Source organism: Cupressus sempervirens, chromosome 10, assembly GCF_028749045.1.
Source record: "Cupressus sempervirens isolate cs-2001-9-10 chromosome 10, ASM2874904v1, whole genome shotgun sequence".
NCBI classification, from domain to species: domain Eukaryota; kingdom Viridiplantae; phylum Streptophyta; class Pinopsida; order Cupressales; family Cupressaceae; genus Cupressus; species Cupressus sempervirens.
This window is the reverse complement of record NC_143127.1, coordinates 412,317,762-412,341,780: the sequence shown is the minus strand read 5'-3', so window position 1 is coordinate 412,341,780 and position 24,019 is coordinate 412,317,762. Positions and strand designations below refer to the sequence as shown.

Genomic DNA, 24,019 nt, shown 5'->3' with positions numbered 1-24,019 from the left:
GCTACTTGTAACTCCTTTGAAAAATCTAGACTGAAGAAGTCTCCTTCCTAGTGGAAGAATGTTTTGGATGATCATTACACAGTTTATAAGGCCCCCACTATTGGGGATGGTGACTCTTCACAAGACACTTTGGTGGCTGGCTTAACTACTGTCTCGGTTGGCTCTCTTGTTGCCCCTTCATTGGTGACCTCTTCTATTCTACCTTTGTCAGAGCCTGGCTTTGGTGCTGTTTCCCATCCTATTGCTTTGTCTCTTGTTGATGCTACCCCACCTTCTATTTTTGCTACCCCTACTTCTGTTGTGATTACTTCCCACTGTGGTGGTGCTTATCATGGTGAGGTTGGTTGTGGTGATGAGGTTTTTGTGTGACAGAAGGCTACTGGTTTGGTGGAGGATGGAGGGACCACAATAAAGGGTAAAAAGGTCAATCCATCCACTCCTTCTTTTGATATGGAATTACATTATCAGAAATCGGGGTCAAAAGGGAAACGTTGATTCCCTTTTTGTGGCCATTTTGTTTCTATTCTTCTTGGCTCTTTTGGCCTATTGCTTTTTGTTATTTATCATGGTATGTTTTACCATGGGGTATCAGGTGCTAGTGTTCATCCTATTTCTATGGCTAGAAAATATTATTTATTTGCAATGCCACCCTGGTCGCATGTTCTTGTTTGCTAACTTGTTTCTCCTTTGACCTATTGTATTGTTGGTTTGGGCTTCATTGAAAAATCTTTTTTTTGTATAGGGTTTTAGGGCCCTTCAAAACCTGTTTTCCTTAATCAAAAACATATTTTGCCTCTTTATTTCATAAAATTAATAAAAGATTCAATTTTTTTTTTCATGCTTGAAATTATTCAATGTTTATTTAAATTCTTTTGGGTTAATAAAAATTGATTTTCATGTCAAGGGATATTTTAGTTTGATTGGTTCATTGCATGTTAGATGGAAATTTTTTTTTTTTAATAGAGTCTTATTAATATATTTTACATACGTTAATCAATCTATTAATAGCATATTTAATATATTGATGTAAAGTTGTACTTACCCTATCATTTAATCATTGTACAATTAGACAACAAATCAAGTTACTTCTAAATACATGTGGTGAGGATGACATGCAAGAATAGGTTATTTCAAATGATTATTGAGCCCATCTCTAAATTGATATGGCATAATTCATCTATCAGTTTTTATTTTAATACACTATGAGCAATTCATTATACTAAATGTTATAGTTGTCATTATTATATCTAGGGGAAAGGATTTGTTTAATATTTTGTACAATTTACATAATTCTTGGGTGATTCACATATTACTATTTATGGAATCCACCCAACATTGATAAGAAGATTATTTTCTCATTAACACACACATATTAGTTGGATTGGTTGATTCCAAGTTAGATGCAACAATAATGTAACTTTATTGCATTCCTAATATACTCTGCATAGTTCCAACGATGCAAATTTATTTTGTTTCTATTAATATGTTCTACATATTTATACTTTATTAATCTAATTTTTATATATTAAGTTTGTATGGGACATGTAATCCTAACCTCATTCCTTATGATGTCAAAAATCTTACCTTGGACGAAACTCCATCTCTAACAAATTCATTTAAAATCATTCAACTTCACTAATAAATAAAAAACTTATTTACATTTATTTTTTCAAAAGTTAATATTTAAAAATAAAACACAACTAATTTACATGAATACGATTGAATGCTCATGAATATGATTGAATGCTCTGTTTTATTTGGACGGCAGAGAAACTGAATTTTATTGCACACTTAGAAAGAACTACAAACTTCTTCTACAGTCTCTTGCAAATATTTTGGTCCTATTATAATTAATTATGAGGTTGAGGTGCATAGGGCTGCACGATCAATTCTCCACATAATATTCCTATCAAGGAGAAACATCAGACACGGATCCTCGTCTACATCTTACTGTAATGGGAAGCCCACCTTTCATGCGCATGGTCAATGACACCACATAATCGGGACAGATCCCATCTCGGATCCTCAAACTAAAATCGTGAAGAACAGAAGCCACAATAGATTTCATCTGTATGAAAGCCATCTCTTTACCCAGACACAGTCGAGGTCCTGCATGAAATACTGGAAACTTGTACGGATTGTCACCCACAAACTCCCCTCCCTTTAACCATCTCTCCGGCTTGAACTGCAAACAATCAGCACCCCAAATATTCTCCATCCTTCCCATCGCATAACTACTATAACTCAGATGCGTGCCCTTCTTAACAAAAGTCCCGTCTGGTAAAACATCATCTTTGGAGGCAAGTTTGGGATCAATCGGCACAGGAGGGTAGAGTCTCATTGACTCACAGAGAGCAGCATGCAGATATTTCATATCCTTCAATTCCTCAAAGCTGAAATTAATTCGTCCTCCATCAGCTTCTCTAGGTTGCGATCTCTTACCCAAGATGTGTATGATTTCGGTGCGAATGCTTTCTTCTACACTCTGGTGAGAAGAGAGCAGCCAGAAAAACCACGTGAGAGCAGCAGACGTGGTGTCCCTACCCGCCAACGCAAAGCTCACCACCATCTCCTTCAAAAACTTATCCACCGCACCACTTGATTTCTGGCCCTCACTTTCCGGCTGACCATCCAACCCTAATTCACGCACCGACTTGTTTGAAAGAGCTGCCATGAACCTCGAAAGCAGATCCTCTCTCCCAGTGCCTCCCGTACTCGCCGAAATCTCCTTCCTTCTGCTATTCACCACATCCATAGCGAATTTGTCCACAACATCAATAGCTTCCCGCAAACGCTTTTCAGAGCCAATGTTAAGCACGCGCATCACTCTCCACGAAAACGGAAGAGCAGAATAGAACCTTCCGGCGCTAATTTCAGTGGCATCGTCAAAAGCCTTTGCAAATGGTGAGATGGGCATTGAGGGGAGTAGACAGGCAGGATCCACCCCAAACGCTACGCTACAAATATTATCAAATGCAAATCTCTGCAAAATATCTTGCAAATCTAAAGACTCACCCGTTTGGGCTGCGTTGATGAAGACTGGCAAGAGGCGATTCTGAATCTCCCACAGCACCGTCTCCACCACGAAGCTTCTGAGGGACTTGGTGTTAAACTCGTAGCTTGCTGTCTTCCTCTGCATCTTCCACAGCTCCCCGTCAGCATTGAAAATACCTCGACCCAAGAAATCGTGGAGAAGAAAGACGAAGTGGTCTCCCTTTGGGTAATTTTCAAATTTGGTTTTGAGAATATGCTCCACGTTTCCAGGATTTGCAGTAATGATATCTCTCAGCCCACCTGGCCGTACGGCCGTGAATGTATTTGTCGGCATAACTTCCATGACTTCTGTGAACCATTGCAGAAATCTGTTACGATTTTCAAAGTATTCGAAGGCGCAGCCGACAATGGGATAGTTAACAGGGGCCTTGCATGGCTTGTTGACATTGATCTTTCTTCTTAACAAAGAGAGAGAGAAATACCCAAGAAAAACAACGAGAAAGGCAAGCAAAATCTGTTCCGTGGCCATTCTCTCAAACAGAGAGCATTCAGGTCAGATTCCCTCTACAAGTGTATTCTCCACTACAAAGGATGAACTGACAGAAAAATGAGCCCGAAATGCTGTGAGGGTGGTTCCGGGTTGGAGTTAAACGGAAGGGAGGGCCCAGAGCTATTGTAAGCTTGGTTGCGGTTCTCCATAATTTTCGGTGATTGATAATACTAATCAAATTTGTCCAACCAATTCAGTAGGTTATTCACGTTCTTCAAAGAATTGTTATCCACCGTCGGGGTTAGGTGGGGTTGGGTGGTCCCCAACATCAGTATACTTTGCCCCATTGTATATAAATGGCTTCCCGAGGAAAGGAGTCGGAAAAGCGTATTTTTCCATGTCGGAAAAGCGTATTTTTCCATATCTTTAGGATAATTGGTTTTACATCCTTGCCTCATTAGATTTAATTATTTGATTATTAAATATAATAATTAAAACAACTTATCTAATCTAGCACGGATTACTTATGCATTTGTTGCTTTCATTTTATAGATAAGTAGGAGATACTTTTCACAATGACTCAAAGTGTGATATTGCTATCACGATTCAAATGTGTACTACTTGGGGCAAACTCATTGACCCATGTTTCATTAGTATTAGTTAAAATGAACCGATCTCTCATGAGAATTAATGGAGCACTTATTAAAGTCATTAAATCTAGGTGATGCTCACAAAGGTGAAGCATCAAGAGACTTCCTAGGAGTTCGCCAATCCTAGTACTACTCTAGCTTGAGCACACTTAACTATGGAGTTTCCTCCATAGTTGATCCCACTTGGCTTGCAACCCCAGTTGCAAAACCTTCACCAAGAATTGTGCCTCATGAATCATTAATTAGAAAGTCGCTTAAGCTCATCAATCCATAAGTATGAGATATTTTTAACATTGAGTCAATTTCTGATTTTGCTAGCAAGATTCAACTATGTAGTTCTTGAGTCAAACTCATTGGCCAATGTTTCATGAGTAGTAGTTCACATGAACCCATCTATTGTGAGAATGAATGTAACACTTAGCATTCATTAGATCTAGGTGAAACTCACATAGGTAAAATAATGGAAATGCTCGAAGCTCACCCATCCTAGTACTACTCCATCTTGAGTTCGCTTAACTATAAATAGTACTCCATTGCTAAACCCACTCTACTTACAACCCCATTTGCAAAATCTTTACCAAGTTTTGTGTCCTATCAACCATTCATTTGAAATCCCTTTAAGCTCATCAATTGATAAGTAGGATATATTTTCCATAGCGAGTCAATTTATGATATTTTTATCAGGATTCAATTGTGTAGCTCTTGAGTCATACTCATTGGCCCATGTTTCATGAGTAGTGGTTCACACTAACCCATCTCTCATGGGAATGAATGGAATACTTAGCATTCATTAGATTTAGGTGATGCTTACAGAGGCGAAACACTAAGACTTCCTTGGAGAAATAATATACATCAAGCAATCTGAAATATCTTTTATATGCTAGTAAATTAATTGTTACTAACCTTACATGAGGAAAAATATAACTTGGAATGAGAGAATTTCAATTTAGTGAAAATTCATGGCTCAAAAAATATGCAAGACACATATAGAGAAAATAATAAAGAAGGAATATTTTCAATGCCACATCACTCACCATATTTTTTTTGGTACCCACTATTTCGAAATGATAGCCTACATTAGACATAGAAGTGCAAAAACAATGGCTTGTGGAATAGAAACGAAAATGAATCCCATGTTTCCACCAAAATTGACAACAAAAAAAAGAAAATATTATTTAGAAAATACATCAAGAATACACATAAACTATTTTAAATCCTTTGTAGATAATTTCAAATTCATTATAGTGTTTATTTGTAGACATGTATTTACTTTCAATTCTTTAAGAAAATAATTTACATAAATCATTCTCTATGTTAGAAAATCCAAAATATAATTTTCTATGCAGATTTCATAAATATATTGGTTTAGCAAAATATTTCATAGTCTCTCTAGTAAGTGGTTTCCACAATGAGCACATGCATTGTTCTATTAAATGAATTGTATATAAATAATGTTAAAAAGGACTATGAAAGTTTGAAGTTGATAATTATCAACCATTACCTTTTCCTAAGAACAAAGCGATGGGAACAGTGGATAATAATGTAGCCTAGAGTTCTAAAAGTATAATCTATTAAATTGAAAAATAAAAAAGATTATTAGTGTGATTAATAGGGCCAAATTTTAGGAAAATGAAACATTTGGTAAGGAGGAATTTATTCTTGAGGCTTGGAGTGGTTGTTGGTTTTTTCTTTATTTTGGTTGAAGTATGGAATACCTAGTTTTAGAGGTGACATTTTTTCCTCTATAGTTTGGTGGGATTTGCCAAGTGTTTTCTTTGGGGTGGAGTGTTCTACCCTTAGGTTAATGGGTGCTATAACTTTGACACTTGAGCCCCTTAGCTTTCATTAAATTTCTACTCAACATTATTGGTGGTAATTTAATTTTTGTTGGTGGTTTTACCAATTTCTTGTTGGGGTTTTTTCTATTTCTAGTTCCTTTCTTCTCTAGAGGAGGGAGGCATTTTTAGGGTCTGAGGTTATTGGACTAGATTTTGATCCCTCTTCCTTTATCTTTTTCTTGCTTGTTCTGTTTGAGGGTTTAGTTTTTTTTTTTATTCCCCTACAAGGGCATTGCCCTTTCTTGTGGTATATGTTCATGTAGAGATCTTGGGTATCACTTGCCTAACTAACACGAACTATATTTGTGCAATTATTCTTTTGGATGAACTTGGTTTGTGGTTGGAAAGGGGGCTCCTTTAGTCATAGTAGTGTTGTGTAAAGAGGGTAGCATTAGTTGTGCTACCTCTTCAATTCTTCAATGGATGGATCCTTTCTTGTAGATCCCTCTTTTGATGACTATGATGGTCTTCCACCTTTTTCTTTCAACGAGATCATTCTATTTCATTCTTCCTTCTTAATTGTTCCTATTGAAGTGGAGGCATTCTTAATGGAGACAAGGATGTATATTTTGTGTGAGGTTGAATGGTGGTCTATGTATCCAAATATTTCTTTTGACAAATTGGAGGTGGTGTTGGTTTATGGGTGTTTTATCTTCCTTAATTTTATTTTTTAGTTGTTCCTATTGATGTAGGACAAATTTTTACCATATTGGAAATGAGTATTGCAAATTGTTTTTTTATGAGAATTGCTGCAAATGTAATAGCACTAGCATGAATTATATATATATATTCCAAAGGCAGCTCTCCTCATATTAGTAAGCATAATCCATGAATAGACACATCCCCTTAGGGGACATGTCTATCCGTTGAATAATAATTAATATCATATAATAAATATAACCATTGTTATTATTATTATATTAATATATCTCGATATATAATAAAAAATTTATAATATAATTATACCTCATAGACAATTATATATAGGTTTATCCAACTAAAGCTACAAAACATTAGCACTCCCTCTTAGCTAGGTTGGATAAACATATGACCATTTATTGCATTAGTATAAGAATATATTTGATAAGAAGATAATCAATATTTTGATATCACATTCGATATCATGAGTATTGGTCTACCATAATGTCAACATGTGATTCACAAATTACTCAAATAGGGTTTATCTATCACATTTTATATCAAGAGTATCGGTCTCCCAGATTATCAACATTCGATATTCACCAAATTTTTCAAATTTGGTTTTGATATCATGTATGATATCAAGAGTATTGATCACCTAGGATATCAACAGTCGATATTCACCAAGTACTCAAATAAGGTGTGATATGACATCTGATATCACGAGTATTGGTCTCCCAAAATATCATACGATATTCACCAGGTACTCAATTGATGTGTGATATCACATTTAGTATCACAAGTATTTGTCTCCAGAATATCAACATATAATATTCACCAATTACTCAAAATAAGGTTTGATATCACATCTAATATCAAGAGTATTGGCCTCCCAAAAAATCAATGATATTCACCAAATACTCAAATTAAGGTTTTATATCAGATATGATATCAAGAGTATTGACCTACCAGAATATCAATGATATTAACCATGGATGCAAAATATGTTTGATATCATTTCTGATATCAAGAGTATTGACCTCCCATAATATCAATGATTTTCATCAAATACTCTTTGAGAAATGGCCTTCTAGAATGTTTAGATGCAAGAAATTCACCATGTATACTCAATTTGTTTGATCTCATAATACAAGTTATTGTAAAATCGTCACCTTACAGAAAATTTTGCAAATACAAGTGACATCATTTGAAATTTTTCACTTCCTCATGATGTACTAAGGGGGCAGGCCCATTAAAACCACATAGTCATGAGGCATATTCATGAACCATAGTCCTCTTCACTACTACAATTTATTGATCACTGGGGAACCCATCTCAACGTGGTTTACTCCCTCTGAATAAATGAGACCAAGATCACTGAAGGTTGACTGAATCGCATCCTCTATCTTCTCCCTCTCTTTCAAAGCTACCTCTAATGAAATGTTGGACTCCCTCTGAATCTCAATCTCTCTCTTCTTGCAATGACATTATGTGAGGAAAAGACCAAGGTACATAGCTCTTATAGTACATCACAAAATACAAAAATAAGAGAGATTTCTATAATTCTCATAGATAATAATTATTTTTTTGAGGCAAGGATATGCCCCTTATTTTAGACATTTCCTAATATGCTTTAAAATATTAGAATTTATAAAACTTGATTCTTTCTAATCATTATGTAATATAAATATCTTATTCGATAATTTATTTGAGTATTACCTATCAACTTACAGAATCAATCTCACTCCCTTATAAGAATTCAATTATAAGAATTGATATTAAGTATTCAAATATTCAATATTCATCACAATAACAAGAAATGCTAACAATAATATTCCAAAATCAGATTTCCCATGTTCTCAATTAGAGGAGGACCCAGGGCCTTCAAATCTTCTATTTGTGCTCGATCAATCTACCCCAAATACCTTTCATGTTGCAATTTCAATAGTAAATTATTTTTCTCCTCTTCCTTCGAATCAAATGTTCTTGTAGATGCACTATCCATGGGTACAATGGCTAAAGGTTCAAGAATTTATTTGATATAATTAATTAATTCCTTAATGGAGGCCTTTAGTATCTCCTTTCTTGACTTCAATTCCCTCAATCTATCTTTAATTCTTATGTTTGTTGATTTCCATATGTTGACTGGATACAATTATGTATTGTGGGCCCTATTCAATTGTCTTAATCTAGAAATCAGTTTGAGTTAGCTTCTTAATTCCACCCTCCTTTTGAGGTTCATCTACATCTACCACCATGATTCTTATATATGCATCTATGGCTAGAGCTGATAGTGTCTCCTATTTCTTTGCCTTCTATGCTAATGGTTGTATTGGCTGCATAGCCTATACAATAAGATTCTTTGGTGGAATTTTTTTCAGCATTATTATTTTATCTCTATCAATAGTTTTGTCTAACCAAGAGTTGGCTAAGAGGATGTTTAGAGCTAACTATAGGGCTGATGGATCAAACAACTTTCTAGCCACCAGAGGAGTCTCCTTCTTCCTGCTAGAGAAAGGGAATGTCATAGTTTTAGTTACAAAAAGTGCACAAGTGTTACCTTGGTCCATGGCTTGCATCTTTTTTCCAAAGTATCTTGAGATTATTGATCACCATTAGGTCCACCCACTAACTGATTACTATCTCCATCTAGATCGATAATTTGTGCAAAAGAGGGGTCTTTAATAAAAGATTGCTCCTTCTCTTTCTGCTCTTCTTTTATTGCCTCAACATCTCCATCTTTTCGTATATCAGGAGAAGGTCCTCCTCCATAGGTTGGAAGAATATGAATATTATTTTCTGGAGGGTCATTTCATCCTCCACCAACAGATTGTGATGGACCTATAGAAGTTGAAGTAGTAGTTTCCATAGTAGAAGTGGCTATTGATGTAGTCTAAGGTCCACCAAACACTCTTGCAGATGATCTTATAGAACCTATCCACTCCCTTCTACTTCTCATCCATTCTACCTAATTATCTGTCTATTTGATGATGTCAGCCATCAAAATTTCCATCTTATCTACTATGGGCTCCTTAGGTGGAGTTAACACTATGGAAGTATCTTTATTCTCATAGGTAAAGGACCTCAAGTGGTGATCATTGTCCTCAATATTTATAACATTGATGTTTCTACTATACAACTTAATTTACCATATAGTGAGCCTAGACCAAAAAATTTCTCTGGTCTGCACCTCAGTATAGCAATTGGCCTAGTAATCCTCAAATTAAGCACATACTTATAGGTGGAGCCCAACTATAGATGTTCCTTAACATAGTTCATTGCATCATAATGTGGCCTAATGACTTCATAGTCATATAATTTGATCTTTCCTTCAAAGTTTTTAATTAAATTTCTTACATTTGACCTAGATGCGCAAGAGTATGGGCCTACAATAACTAGAAAAGGAATTCCCACCTTCTTAATTTATGAACACAAAGTATTCATTTCTAGAATTTTCCCATATTACATCATTAAAACTACCTTATCTTCAAGTTGCCTAGGTAATCTCCTTGAAAAGTCATCAAACACACCAATCTAGATGTAGGAAAATTCTTGGAATTGAATGAAATGACATTTGAACTAGGCAATTTCTGAGATTGCATTAGGTGAAAATTGACACCTAGGACACCCATATAACTCTCTCCATAGATTCATAGTGAAAGAATCATTCACCTTGATAGATTATTCATAGCTCTTAATAAGTTGCAAAGAGGGGTAAAATCCATAGACCTTTGTGTCTTCATTGAAATCCTCAATGCTTGGTAGGCCTAGACACAAATGAATAGTTGTCTAGATATATATGAGAAATTATAACATATAAAATTTCTAAAATACCTTTGTTGAATTTAGCCAACTACTAAGCTCATTGCAGATAATTTAAGCCCAATCAATGTATTGTCCATCAACACAGATCACTTGTATAAGGAATGAATGATGTTTGATAAATTCAAGGACCTCCTCATGTCCTTTGAGTCTCAATAATAGAGCTACGATGGCTACTATCTCTTTCTTCATACTAGTTCCAAATAAATTCTTTGGAAGTTTTCTTTTCTTATTGTTCAGTGATTTGAACCAAGTTGTCAAAATGTCACCTCAAGTCTGAGTCATTTTCTCATTAAACATGGAGGTAGATGAGCTGAAGTCAATGTCACAAAACTCCACTCTTTTTTGGGATACAAAATGTGCTTGATATTAGTCATCTGTCAAGTGTGATCAAGATTGGGTTATTAGGAATGTTGATTTTCCTCAATTTTGGATCATATCTAGCTATGCATTCTTTCAAAAGTTTTATTGGTTAGATGACCATTGGAAAACCAATGACCTCCATGAGTCCACTTTCATTAAGCTTTAGATTAATTGGATGAATGGGCTTATTGTTTAGTCATCTATGCAAGTCTTTAGGATTATATTATCTAAAAGATATGTCTATATAGGTCTTTAGTGGACTCAATAATCTAGGTAGGTTATTAGTTTAACTAATTTTTCTATCCATTCTCTATATAATAATACTCAAAGCTAGGAAAATCATGCACAATCATGAAAATATACTAGTTGCCATATGTGAAACTAAATCCACCAATAACTTCATCTTATTGAATTTAAATTTGAACTTTGGGCATTTAATCATTTGTGTCGCGCGAGTGAAGAATCACTTGATTATGTATATCTCTCCTTTAACAACACAATGGTCAAATTATCTTATAATTCAATTAACTAACAAATTCATTATATATCAAATGCTTTATTAACTAGAGTTTGTATAGTATGTTAAACCTTTAAGTTGTGGCACAACACAAAAGTTCTTCCTTTTAGATCTATTTTTTTGGAATAGTGGTTCAAGGAGTGAGAATTTGGCTTGGATAGAGTAGAGTCCCCTTCTATATACCTAGGATCTGTCACTTATAAGTGCACAAGTGTTTGAACAAACCATACAATTTAGGATTTCACTATGTGATTCCCAATACCCACTCTCGTTAGACTAGATCAAATTCAAAGTCTTAAAATCCTCCTTGAGGTCTAACAAGACACAAAATTAATGCCAAAGGTTTTAGGGATGAAATAAGGCTTCTTTCAACCTTAGATGTATTTTCCCAATATTTTCATACACAAGTCCCATAATATTTTCTTAAGAAATCCACTTACACACCTAAAACTCAAAATCCTAGCTATAAGGAGAAACTAAGGATTTGTGAAGGAAAAATTCCCAAAGAAAGTCTTCAATACCTTCAAATACTCCAATCCTTTAATCAAAAACCCCTATCAAGTTAGGACTTCTGACCAATCTCCCAACTCAATTTGTTTGCAAAACTCTCCTAGGCCTAATATGGCTAATTAGGTCTCTTTTCCAAAGAAAATTTGTACAAGAAATTCAAAAAATCTACCAAAAAAACCTATTAGGATACATCAAGGAAATTTCAAAACATTTAAGTCCAAGTTCCTATGGTTCTATTCCACTGCTAGGCCAAGTTGTGCCTCTGAAACCCAAAATTGGATAGTGACATTTAGATGCCCGTGTAGAGGGTTTAGTGTTTTCTCCAAAAATCTTCTACTTCCTTACCAAGGACCCAAATAATCTTAATTTACATCCTCTTCCCCTTCTTTCCACTAAATCTTATCTTTTACCTATAGCAAAATATCTAGGAAAGAGAATTTTTCTCTCAAAACCCTAGTTATGGCCTCCCTGCGACCAACAAGAAATCAAAATTTGATTCCTCTTAACTAGTATGAATTCAAGAACTCAAAACACTTGAAAAATTTTCATAATAAAATTATTTAACTTTCCCAACCTTTAGAATTTCATGTGAATGCATACAATTTCGTACAAATAGTTTCTCAAGCAATTTTGATAATAAAACAACAGAATTTTATTGATTTGAAATAATAGTTACAATAGATTCTTCTCTTCTATGTTTAGAAAATTTTCTCAACCTTATTTTTCCATTTCAAAATATTTCCAACCGATAAAGGTGGTTGTGAACATTGGGATTCAAAAGTTGTATTTTTTGCACAAAAGTTGCATTTTGCAACATTTTCAACTTTTTGAAAAAGTTGTGAAATGTCTCTAAACTTTACTAAACTATAATCCTAGAACTTACCTAGGATTCTAAGAAGGTTTTAATCAATAAACAATAATTATTTAACTTCTAGGCTATCTTATCCCATTCTACCTAGAAATTGCCCAGAAAAATAACAAAGGTAGAAAATTAAGTTTATAACACACCTAATGTCTCCTTGCCTTATAGCTTGGACATTATTTATAGCATTGGATTCTAGATCCAATTCCTATCCTAACCCTTTTTTTTGTTAGTCTGATGTGCTTTCAATGGTAGATATTGGATGTGCTCCTAAACTATACTACTAGGGTGCACTAATCTTAAGTCCTCTTAAGATAAACTCTTGCAAACTTAGGCCATGCTTCTAAATCTCTTAATCATCTATCCATATAGAATCCTCCTTAGGACTACCATGCCATTGAACCAAATACTTCTCGTATGCATTTTTCCTAGTTTGTTTGATGATCTTGGTGTCTAAGATCTTGTCAAGTTTTCTTGGTTCATTGGCTAATATCCATGCAACATATTCTTCTAGTTCTTCAAGTTGCACTTCTAATCTTGAATTCACATCATCTTTATATGGGATTAGATCACAAATATTAAATATGGGAGAGATACCAAGGTTTTGGGGAAGCTCTATGTTATAAGCATTCATTCCATGCTTCTTCAATATTTGACAATGTCCTCCTTTCTTCATGAGTAGTTTGGTATGCTAGCCCATTGGTAATCTCACTTTCTTCAAGAATGCCTAGACAAAGTCTTCAACCTACAAGTGAACATCTCTTCTATGTTTTTCTTTAGCCTACTTAAAGTTCTTTGCACTCTTCTTAGGTGTAATCCTTACCGAGTCGTGGATCTCCTTCATACTTTTTGCAAACTTCTCTCCATGAGCACTAACCATAGCATTGGAAGGTAGTTCCCTAAGTTCTAGGATACCTCTTGGATTCTACCCATACACTATTTGAAAAGAGCTCTTCCTTATGCTTTTGTTGATAGAGTCATTAAATGCAATCTCTGCTTGTGGTAGGATTGACTCCCACTTGTCCCCATACTAACTTGTCAAGCATCTAAGTAGCTTCTCAAATTCTTCCATAAGGTCCTCCAAAAGTGACCAATATATTTCACATCTTTGTCTAATAGTGTGGTTAAAGGTAAACCATGAATTTTAACAATCTCCTTGAAGAATTTTTTTCCAATTGTTGATGCATATTTGGTTCTTTTAAAAGGGATGAAGTGGGCCATTTTACTAAATTTTTCAACTACAACATATATGCTATCATGAAAATATACTAGCTGCCATATGTGAAAATAAATCCACCAATAACTTCATCTTATTGAATTTAAATTTTAACTTTGGGCATTTAATCATTTTTGCCGCGCGAGTGAAGAATCACTTGATTATGTATATCTCTCCTTTAACAACACAATGGTCAAATTAGCATATAATTCAATTAGAAAACAAATTCATTATATATAAAATGCTTTATTAACTAGAGTTTGTATAGTATGTTAAACCTTTAAATTGTGGCACAACACAAAAGTTCTTCCTTTTAGATCTATTTTTTTGGAATAGTGGTTCGAGTGAGAATTTGGCTTGGATTGAGTAGAGTCCCCTTCTATTACCTAGGATCTGTCACTTGTAAGTGCACAAGTGTTTGAACAAACCATACAATTCAGGATTTCACTATGTGATTCCCAATACCCACTCTCGTTAGACTAGATCAAATTCAAAGTCTTAAAATCCTCCTTGAGGTCTAACAAGTCACAAAATTAATGCCAAAGGTTTTAGGGATGAAATAAGGCTTCTTTAAACCTTAGATGTATTTTCCCAATATTTTCATACACAAGTCCCATAATATTTTCTTAAGAAATCCACTTACACACCTAAAACTCAAAATCCTAGCTATTAGGAGAAACTAATGATTTGTGAATGAAAAATTCCCAAAGAAAGTCTTCAATCCCTTCAGATAATCCAATCCTTTAATCAAACAAAGTCTTCAATCCCTTCAGATACTCCAATCCTTTAATCAAAAACCCCTACCAAGTTAGGACTTCTGACCAATCTCCCGACTCAATTTGTTTACAAAACTCTCCTAGGCCTAATATGCCTAATTAGGTTTCTTTTCCAAAGAAAACTTGTACAATAAATTCAAAAAATCTACCAAAAAAACCTATTAGGATACATCAGGGAAATTTCAAAACATTTAAGTCCAAGTTCCTATGGTTCTATTCCACCACTAGGTCAAGTTGTGCCTCTGAAACCCAAAATTGGATAGTGACATTTAGATGCTTGTGTAGAGGGTTTAGTGTTTTCTCCCAAAATCTTCTACTTCCTAACCAAAGACCCAAATAATCTTAATTTACATCCTCTTCCCCTTCTTTCCACTAAAGCTTATCTTTTACCTATATTAGAATATCTAGGAAAGAGAATTTTTCTCTCAAAACCCTAGTTATGGCCTCCCTACGACCAACAAGCAATCAAAATTTGATTCCTCTTAACTAGTATGAATTCAAGAACTCAAAACACTTGAAAAAATTTCATAAGAAAATTATTTAACTTTCCCAACCCTTTAGAATTTCATGTGAATGCATACAATTTCATACAAATAGTTTCTCAAGCAATTTTGATAATAAAACAACAGAATTTTATTGATTTGAAACAATGGTTACAATATATTCTTCTCTTCTATGTTGAGAATTTTTTCTCAACCTTATTTTTCCATTTCAAAATATTTCCAACTGATAAAGGTGGTTGTGAACATTGGGATTCAAAAGTTGTATTTTTTGCACAAAAGTTGCATTTTGCAAAATTGACAACTTTTTGAAAAAGTTGTCAAATGTCTCTAAACTTTACTAAACTATAATCCTAGAAATTACCTAGGATTCTAAGAAGGTTTTAATCAATAAACAATAATTATTTAACTTCTAGGCTATCATATCCCATTCTACCTAGAAATTGCCCACAAAAATAGCAAAGGTAGAAAATTCAGTTTATAACACACCTAATGTCTCCTTGCCTTATAGCTTGGACATTATTTATAGCATTGGATTCTAGATCCAATTCCTATCCTAACCCTTTTTTTTTGTCAGTCTGATGTGCTTTCAATGGTAGATATTGGAATTTCTCCTACACTATACTACTAGGGTGCACTAATCTTAAGTCCTCTTGAGATAAACTCTTGCAAACTTAGGCCATGCTTCTAGATCTCTTATTCATCTATTCATATAGAATCCTCCTTAGGACTACCATGCCATTGAACCAAATACTTCTCGTATGCAATTTTCCTAGTTTGTTTGATGATCTTGGTGTCTAAGATCTTGTCAAGTTTTCTTGGTTCATTGGTTGATATCCATGCAACATATTCTTCTAGTTCTTCAAGTTGCACTTCTAATCTTGAATTGACATCATCTTTATATGGGATTAGATCACAAATATTAAATATGGGAGAGATACCAAGGTTTGGGGGAAACTCTATCTTATAAGCATTCATTCCATGCTTCTTCAATATTTGACAATGTCCTACTTTCTTCATGAGTAGTTTGGTATGTTGGCCCATTGGTAACCTCACTTTCTTCAAGAATTCCTAGACCAAGTCTTCAACCTACAAGTGAACATCTCTTCTATGTTTTTCTTTAGCCTGCTTAAAGTTCTTTGCACTCTTCTTAGGTGTAATCCTTACCAAGTCGTGGATCTTCTTCATACTTTCTGCAAAATCCTCTCCATGAGCACTAACCATAGCATTGGAAGGTAGTTCCCTAAGTTCTAGGATACCTCTTGGATTCTACCCATACACTATTTGAAAAGATCTCTTCCTTATGCTTTTGTTGATAGAGTCATTAAATACAATCTCTGCTTGTGGTAGGATTGACTCCCACTTGTCCCCATACTAACTTGTCAAGCATCTAAGTAGCTTCCCAAATTCTTCCATAAGGTCCTCCAAAAGTGACCAATATATTTCATATCGTTGTCTAATAGTGTGGTTAAAGGTAAACCATGAATTTTAACAATCTCCTTCAAGAATTCTTTCCCAATTGTTGATGCATCTTTGGTGCTTTTACAAGGGATGAAGTGGGCCTTTTTACTAAATTTGTCAACTACAACATATATGCTATCATTTCCCTTCTTTTTTCTAGCCAATTCCATCACAAAGTCCGTCTTGCAACTCTCCCAAGGTGTTGTAGGAATAGGAAAAGGTTGGTATAGTCCCACAATATTGGGACTATAGTAGAATCTCTAGGAAAGAGTATTTTTCTCTCAAAACCCTACTTAGGGCCTCCTTGTGACCAACAAGCAATCAAAATTTGATTCCTCTTAAATAGTATGAATTCAAGAACTCAAACCACTTGAAAAACTTTCATAAAAAAATAATTTAACGTTCCCAATCCTTTAGAGTTTCATGTGAATCCATACAATTTTGTACAAATAGTTTCTCAAGCAATTGTGATAATAAAACAATAGAATTTTGTTGATTTGAAACAATGGTTACAATAGATTCTTCTCTTCTATGTTGAGAATTTTTTCTCAACCTTATTTATGCCATTCCAAAATAGTTCCAACCAATAAAGGTGGTCCTAAACATTGGGATTCAAAAGTTGTATTTTTTGCTCAAAAGTTGAAAAAGTTGTCAAATGTCTCTAAAATTTACTAGACTATAATCTTAGACCCTACCTAGGATTCTAAGAAGGTTTTAATTAATAAATTAAAAAAATTATTTAACTTCTAGGCTATCTTATCCCGTTCTACCTAGAAATTTCCCACAAAAATGACTAAGGTAGACAATTAGGCTTATAACATACCTAATGTCTCCTTGTCTTCAAACTTGGACATTATTTATAGCATTGGATTCTAGATCCAATTCCTATCCTAACCCTTGTTTTTTATTAGCTTGATGTGCTTTCAATGGTAGATATTGGAAGTGCTCCTACACTATACTCCTAGGGTGCACTAATCTTAAGTCCTCTTGAGATAACCTCTTGCAAACTTAGGCCATGCTTCCAGATCTCTTGTTCATCCATCCATAGAGACTCCTCCTTAGGACTACCATGCCATTGAACCAAATAATTCTTGTATGCATTTTTCCTATTTTGTTTGATGATCTTGGTATCTAAGATGTTATCAAGTTTTCTTGGTTCATCGATTGATATCCTTGCAACATCTTCTTCTAGTTCTTCAAGTTGTACTTCTAAACTTGAATTCACATCACCTTTATATGGAATTAGATCACAAATATTAAATATGGGAGAGATACCAAGGTGTGAGGGAAACTATATCTTATAAGCATTCATTCCATACTTCTTCAATATTTGACAATGTCCTACTTTCTTCATGAGTAGTTTGGCATGCTTGCCCCTTAGTAACCTTACTTTCTTCAAGAATTCCCAAACCAAGTCTCCAACCTACAACTGAACATCTTTTTAATGTTTTTCTTTAGCCTACTTAAAGTTCTTTGCACTCTTCTTAAGTGTCATCCTTACTGAGTCATGGATCTCGTTCATGCTTTCTGCAAGGTCCTCTCCATTAGCATTGACTAGAGTATTGGAAGGTAGTTCCCTGAGTTCTAGGATACCTCTTGGATTCTACCCATACACTATTTGAAAAGAGCTCTTCCCTGTGCTTCTATTGATAGAGTCATTAAATGCAATCTCTTCTTGTGGTAGGATTGACTTCCACCTATCTCCATACTAACTTGTCAAGCATCTAAGTAGGTTTCCAAATTATTCCATAAGGTCCTCCAAAAGTGACCAATATATTTCACATTTTTGTCTAATAGTGTGGTTAAAGGTAAACCATGAATTCTGACAATCTCCTTGAACAATTTTTTCCCAATTGTTGAGGCATCTTTGGTGCTTTTACAAGGGATGAAGTGTGCCATTTTACTAAATATGTCAACAACAATAGATATGCTATCATTTCCTTTCTATGTTCTAGCCAATCCCATCACAAAGTCCATGTTGCAAATCTCCCAAGGCCTTGTAGGAATAGGCAAAGGTTGGTATAGTCCCACATTAGTGGATGTACCCTTGGCTCTCCTACAAATTTTACATGTTTCCACAATATTCCTCACTTCAGTCTAAAGTTTTGGCCAATAGTAGAACCTTCTCACTTGTTCCAAGGTCTTGTCCAATCCAAAATCTCCCCCTATGTTTCTTGCATGCCTTTCTCTTATGATGTCTCCCTCATAGAACATTGTGGAATGCAAATTTGATGCCCCTTGAATAGTAGCAAATTTTGAAACAAGTAGTAAGCATATTCAATGTTATATGTCTCAGAGAAGTCAGATCACACCTTATAGATGTCTTTAAAATCATTATGATCTCTATGCATGCCTTTCAAAGCATTGATCCCTACACTTTGGAGTTAGATTTCTTGCACAACTAGATTCCTCCTACTTAGTTCATCTACCACCTTATTGGAAACTTAGTTCTTGTGTTTTATTGAAAAGGGGTAGGCCTAAATGGATTCTACCCATTTCTTGTCTCTATGGCTTAGTCTCTCCTATCTATTCAAGAAACTTAAGGTTTGGTTGTGTGTGAAGACCAAAAATTATTTTGGAAGGAGGTAGTGCCTTCATTTCTTCAATCATTGGGCCGAGGAATATAGTTCCAAGTCATAAGAGGAGTATTTCCTCTTGGTTTCATTCTTTTTCTCACCCAAAAAGGCTATTGTTCTCCCTTCTTGACTCAAGACAACCCTTATAGCCAAGTTAGAAGCATCAAATTCAATAGTAATTTTTTTCTAAAAATTAGGGAACACTAGGATAGGTTTCTCCATTACCTTCTTCTTCAACATTTGGAAGGCCTCCTCTACATCCTTGTTCCACACAAAGTTGCACTTTTTTCCACCCTTGATGGTCTCAAGGATAGGAGCACACAACTGACTGAAAGCTATGATGAACCTTCTACAGAAAGAAGAAAGCCCATGAAAGTTTTTGAATTTAGTCAAAATCCAAGGGCAAGACCAACTCAAGATGGATTCCACCTTCTTAGGATCCATAAAAACCCCAAATAAAAAAGTTCTCCTTGCATAAAAACACACTTGTCTAAGTTTATAAAATGTTTTTCTTCATGCAATCTATTGAACACCAAGTCAAGATGTTCTATATGTTCCTCCTTACTCCTACTAAAATTAACGATGTCATCAAGGTATACTATGAAAACCTTTACAAGGAATGGTTTAAGCACCTCATTCGTTAGTCTCATGAATGTTCTTGGAGCATTTGACAATCGAAAAGGCATCATCCTCCATTCATATAAGCTTGTTAGATTGTGGTGACTGATTAGGAAATTTTTGTACATAATTCATAAATTCTTTGGGAAAAAAAAATTTGGGTCCTATTTTATTGATATTTTGGGCCGACATGTAATTATTAATTGAAATGCTAACGCGATAAAAATACTTGTATAAAAGGGCTTAGGGTTAGGGATTGTTTTATAGTTGTGATGAAAAAATTGTTTCTTGTGGTGGTATTGAGTTGTAAGGGATTATAGATTGTAATTAGGTTGTAATCACTAGATCATAATAATATCAAACTTGTTATTTGGTGGACGTAGCCGAAGGATTGGGTGAACCATGTTAAATCTTGGTGTCTTGTGTTCTTTTCTATTTGATCTATTATTTTTTGATATTGGTTATATTTGTATGAAATTGTTGTTTATGTCCATGGTTTAATTGTAACAAAGCCCTCATTGGTTTTAAAGGAAGTCTTCCATTCATCACCAACCCTAATCCTTATTTGGTGAAAAACACTTTTTAGGTCTATCTTGGAATAGTACCTTACTACCCTAGTCGGTCCAATAGGTCTTCTTTCATAGGCATAGGGAATATATACGTAATAGTGATTCTATTTATTGCTCTAGAATTAGTGCACAATCTTGATGTGTCTTCTTTCTTGGGTGCCAACAAGGTAGGGACTGCACAAGGACTAAGGCTTTTTGAGGTCAATCCTTTATCTAGGAGTTCTAGTATCTATATTGTCATCTCCTAATTTTTCTCTAGGGTTAGCTTATATGCTTCTTTATTAGGTAATGTTACTCCTGGGTTCAGATATATGTTATGACTTATATCTCTAATTGGTGGCAACTCACCTAGAAATTCTTTAGTGACAATGTCCTTATACTAGTTCAATAGGTCTCCAACCTCCTTAGGACCTACATGTCTTAAGGGCTTCACTTCCTTCACAACCCTCTTAGGTTTTTCATCTTTAGGCAAAATTACTAAAGCATAACATGGAGCCTTTTCCTATTTCACAACTTTTAGAAATTCCTTTCCATCTAAAAATAGAAAAAATTGAATCCTTCAGCTCTTCTACAAAATTTGGCAAGGGTAAGAGAGTTACCTTTTTTACGTCTATGGTTGATGGTATATGTGTTCAACTTACCATCATAGTGTGCCTCCACATCATATTTACATGGTATCCCTAATAGCAAATGACAGGCATCCATTGGTACAATATTAGAAAGAACTTTGTCCTTGTACTTTCCAATCTAGAATTCTACCTAAGCCTACTCCTCTATAATGGTATGCTACTTCTTTGTGAGCCAAGACACATTATAAGGGTTTGGATGTGGTACCCTTCTCAATTTTTTCTTCTTTACTAACTCCTCAGATACTAAATTATCACTAGATCCACAATCAATCAACATCTTGCAATCTTGGTCTCCACATTTGAATGTAATTTTGAACAAATTCTTCCTCTGAGGTGGTTCATGGGTAGTTGGTGAATTCAATAGTGTCCTTCTCATCATAATGGCATCTCCATTCTTAGGTGCTGCATAAGATCCTTGGTTTTCCTCTTCTTGATTGTCCTCTTCCCTGACTAGGTTTTCTCTCCTATTAGTTTGATTCTTTTCCTTTTTAGCACACGTAGATGCGAAGTTCCCTAGTTGATTACATCTATAAATTCTTGGAGGTCTTGATGATCTTCCTCCAAATCTTCCCCTTGAGTCTCCTCTTCTTCCAATATGGGATCCTCTAGTATTGTTCTCACTAAAGGAATTATCCTAATTGGTCACCCCATAGTCTCTAGAAGCTCTGCCAGCACTTATTCCTCTTCCTTTATTGCCACAATCTCTTAGATTTCTTCCTTTCCCTCCTCGGTCTTGTTTCCTCTTATGATTTTTCTCCACCTTAAATGCAATTTCAAAGCATTTTTGGAATGTGTTAGGAGAACATAGACTCATTTCACCTTGGATATTCATCTTCAACCCTTGCATATACCTAGCAAGTTTTAGACACTCTAGCTCCACCAATTTGGAATTGATAGTGAGTTTGGGAACTCCTTAGTGTAATAGAGACATCCATCTCCTTTTGTATCAGACTCTACCTCTTTAAATGAAGTAGAATCTCATAATCCTCAAGCACATAGGCTTCCTTTGTCAAGGTCGCCATCTTCTTCCATTTGTGGATCTAGTTTTTGTCCATCTTTAACCTTTTTTCTTGAATGAAATTCCACCAAGTTAAGGTAGACCCCTTTAACTTGGATTTTTCTATTTTCATTTTTTGATGCTCTGGTATCTCCTCACAATCAAAGAAACTAGTGTGTGCATCAATCCAATCCATCACTTCTTCTGGATCCATCTTCCCACTATACACAAGAAGATCAAGTTTAGTATTCATGGTCCTTCTCTCCATGGATTTTAATGTCTTAATGAATAGCATCTATTCTACAAGGATCTCTTTTTCTTCCTCATGCCAAGGGGTTTCTTCATCATTCCTCTCCTTCTCATTCTTACAGGTACCACTAAATCCTTTCTTGATTGTTTCTTTTAGTTTTTTCTATTTATCTCTTCATTTTCTTCCTCTCAGCATCATGCATTTTCACTACCCTTAGTAGTTTTGCATTTGTCATTCTATTTAGAAGTTCATTTTCATTTTCTTCTCCACCATCTTGCATGGTTGTAGCTTGTCTTTCTCTAAAGATCTACTAATTTTCTCTGATAAAACTTGGAGCAAAGTCCCCTTCTATGTACCCAGGATGTGTCACTTATAGGTGCACAAATTTTTCACAACCATACAATTTAGGAATAAACTATGTTATTCCCAATATCTACTCTCCTTATACTAGACCAAATTCAAAGTCTAAGACACATCCTTGAGGTCTAACAAGACACAAACTTAAATCCAAAGGTTTCAAGGATGAAATAGGGCTTCTTTAAACTATAGATGTGGTTTCTCAATGTTTTCATACAAAAGTCCCATAATATTTTCTTAAGAAATCTACTTACACACCTAAAACTCTAAATAGGGCTGCAAGGAGAAACTAAGAATTTTTGAAGGAAACCTTTTTCAAACTAAAACATACATAATTCAAACACCTTCAAACACTCCAATCCCTTAATCAACAACCCCTACTAGGTTAGGTCTCTTGACTAATCTCCCAACTCAAGTTGTTTGTAAAACTCTCCTAGGCCTAATAGGGCTAATTAGGTCTCCTTTCCAATGAGAGTACAAGAAATTAAAAAAATATCCCTACCAAACCTATTGGTATTTTTTAGGGACATGTGAAAACATCCAATTCCAAGTTCCTATTGTGCTATTCCACCCCTGGACCAAGTTGTGTCTCAAAAAGCAAAAACTGGGCAATTACATTTACATGTCTATCCAAAAAGTTTAGTGTTTTCTCCCAATATCTTTTACTTCTTGTATAGAGACCCAAATTATGTTAATTTAAATCCTATCCCCATTCTTTCCACTAGGGATTATCTTTCTCCCATGGTGAAATCTCTAGGAAAGAAATTTTTTCTGTAAAAACCCTAGTTGGGGCCTCCCTACAACCAACAAGCAATCAAAATTTGATTCCTCTTAACCAGTATGACATCAAGACCTCAAAAAACTTTAAAAACTTATATAAAAAAATTCTTCAACTTTCCCAATCCTTTAGAGTTTCATGTGTATCCATACAATTTTGTACAAATAATTTCTTAGTTAGTTTTGATAGGAAAACAATAGAATTTTATTGATTTGAAGCAATGGTTATAATAGATTCTTCTCTTCTATGTCAAGAAAGGTTTATCAACCTTATTTATGCCATTCCCAAATAGTCCCAACTAATAAGCATGGTTGTGAACATTGGGATTCAAAAGTTGCATTATGCAACATTGACAACTTTGATAAATTTTTGCAAAAGTTATTAAATGTGTCTAAAATTTACTAAACTTTAATCCTAGACCCTACCTAGGATTATAATAAGGTTTTAATGAATGAAAAATCATTATTTATCTTTCTAGGCTATCTTATCCTCATTCTACCTACAAATTGCACACAAAAATGACTAAGATAGACAATCAGGTTTATAACACACCTAATATCTCTTTGCCTTAAGAATTGGACATTATTTCTATCATTGGATTCTAGAT

General features: G+C 34.7%; 1 pseudogene across 1 annotated transcript; it reads right to left on the bottom strand.

Moving 5' to 3' along the window:
• Window positions 1-1,752: 1,752 nt before the first annotated feature.
• LOC149534448 (cytochrome P450 CYP94D108 pseudogene) lies at window positions 1,753-3,623 on the bottom strand (annotated as a pseudogene). The gene has a single exon (XR_016356807.1). The product of XR_016356807.1 is annotated as a cytochrome P450 CYP94D108 pseudogene (transcript).
• Window positions 3,624-24,019: the final 20,396 nt, after the last annotated feature.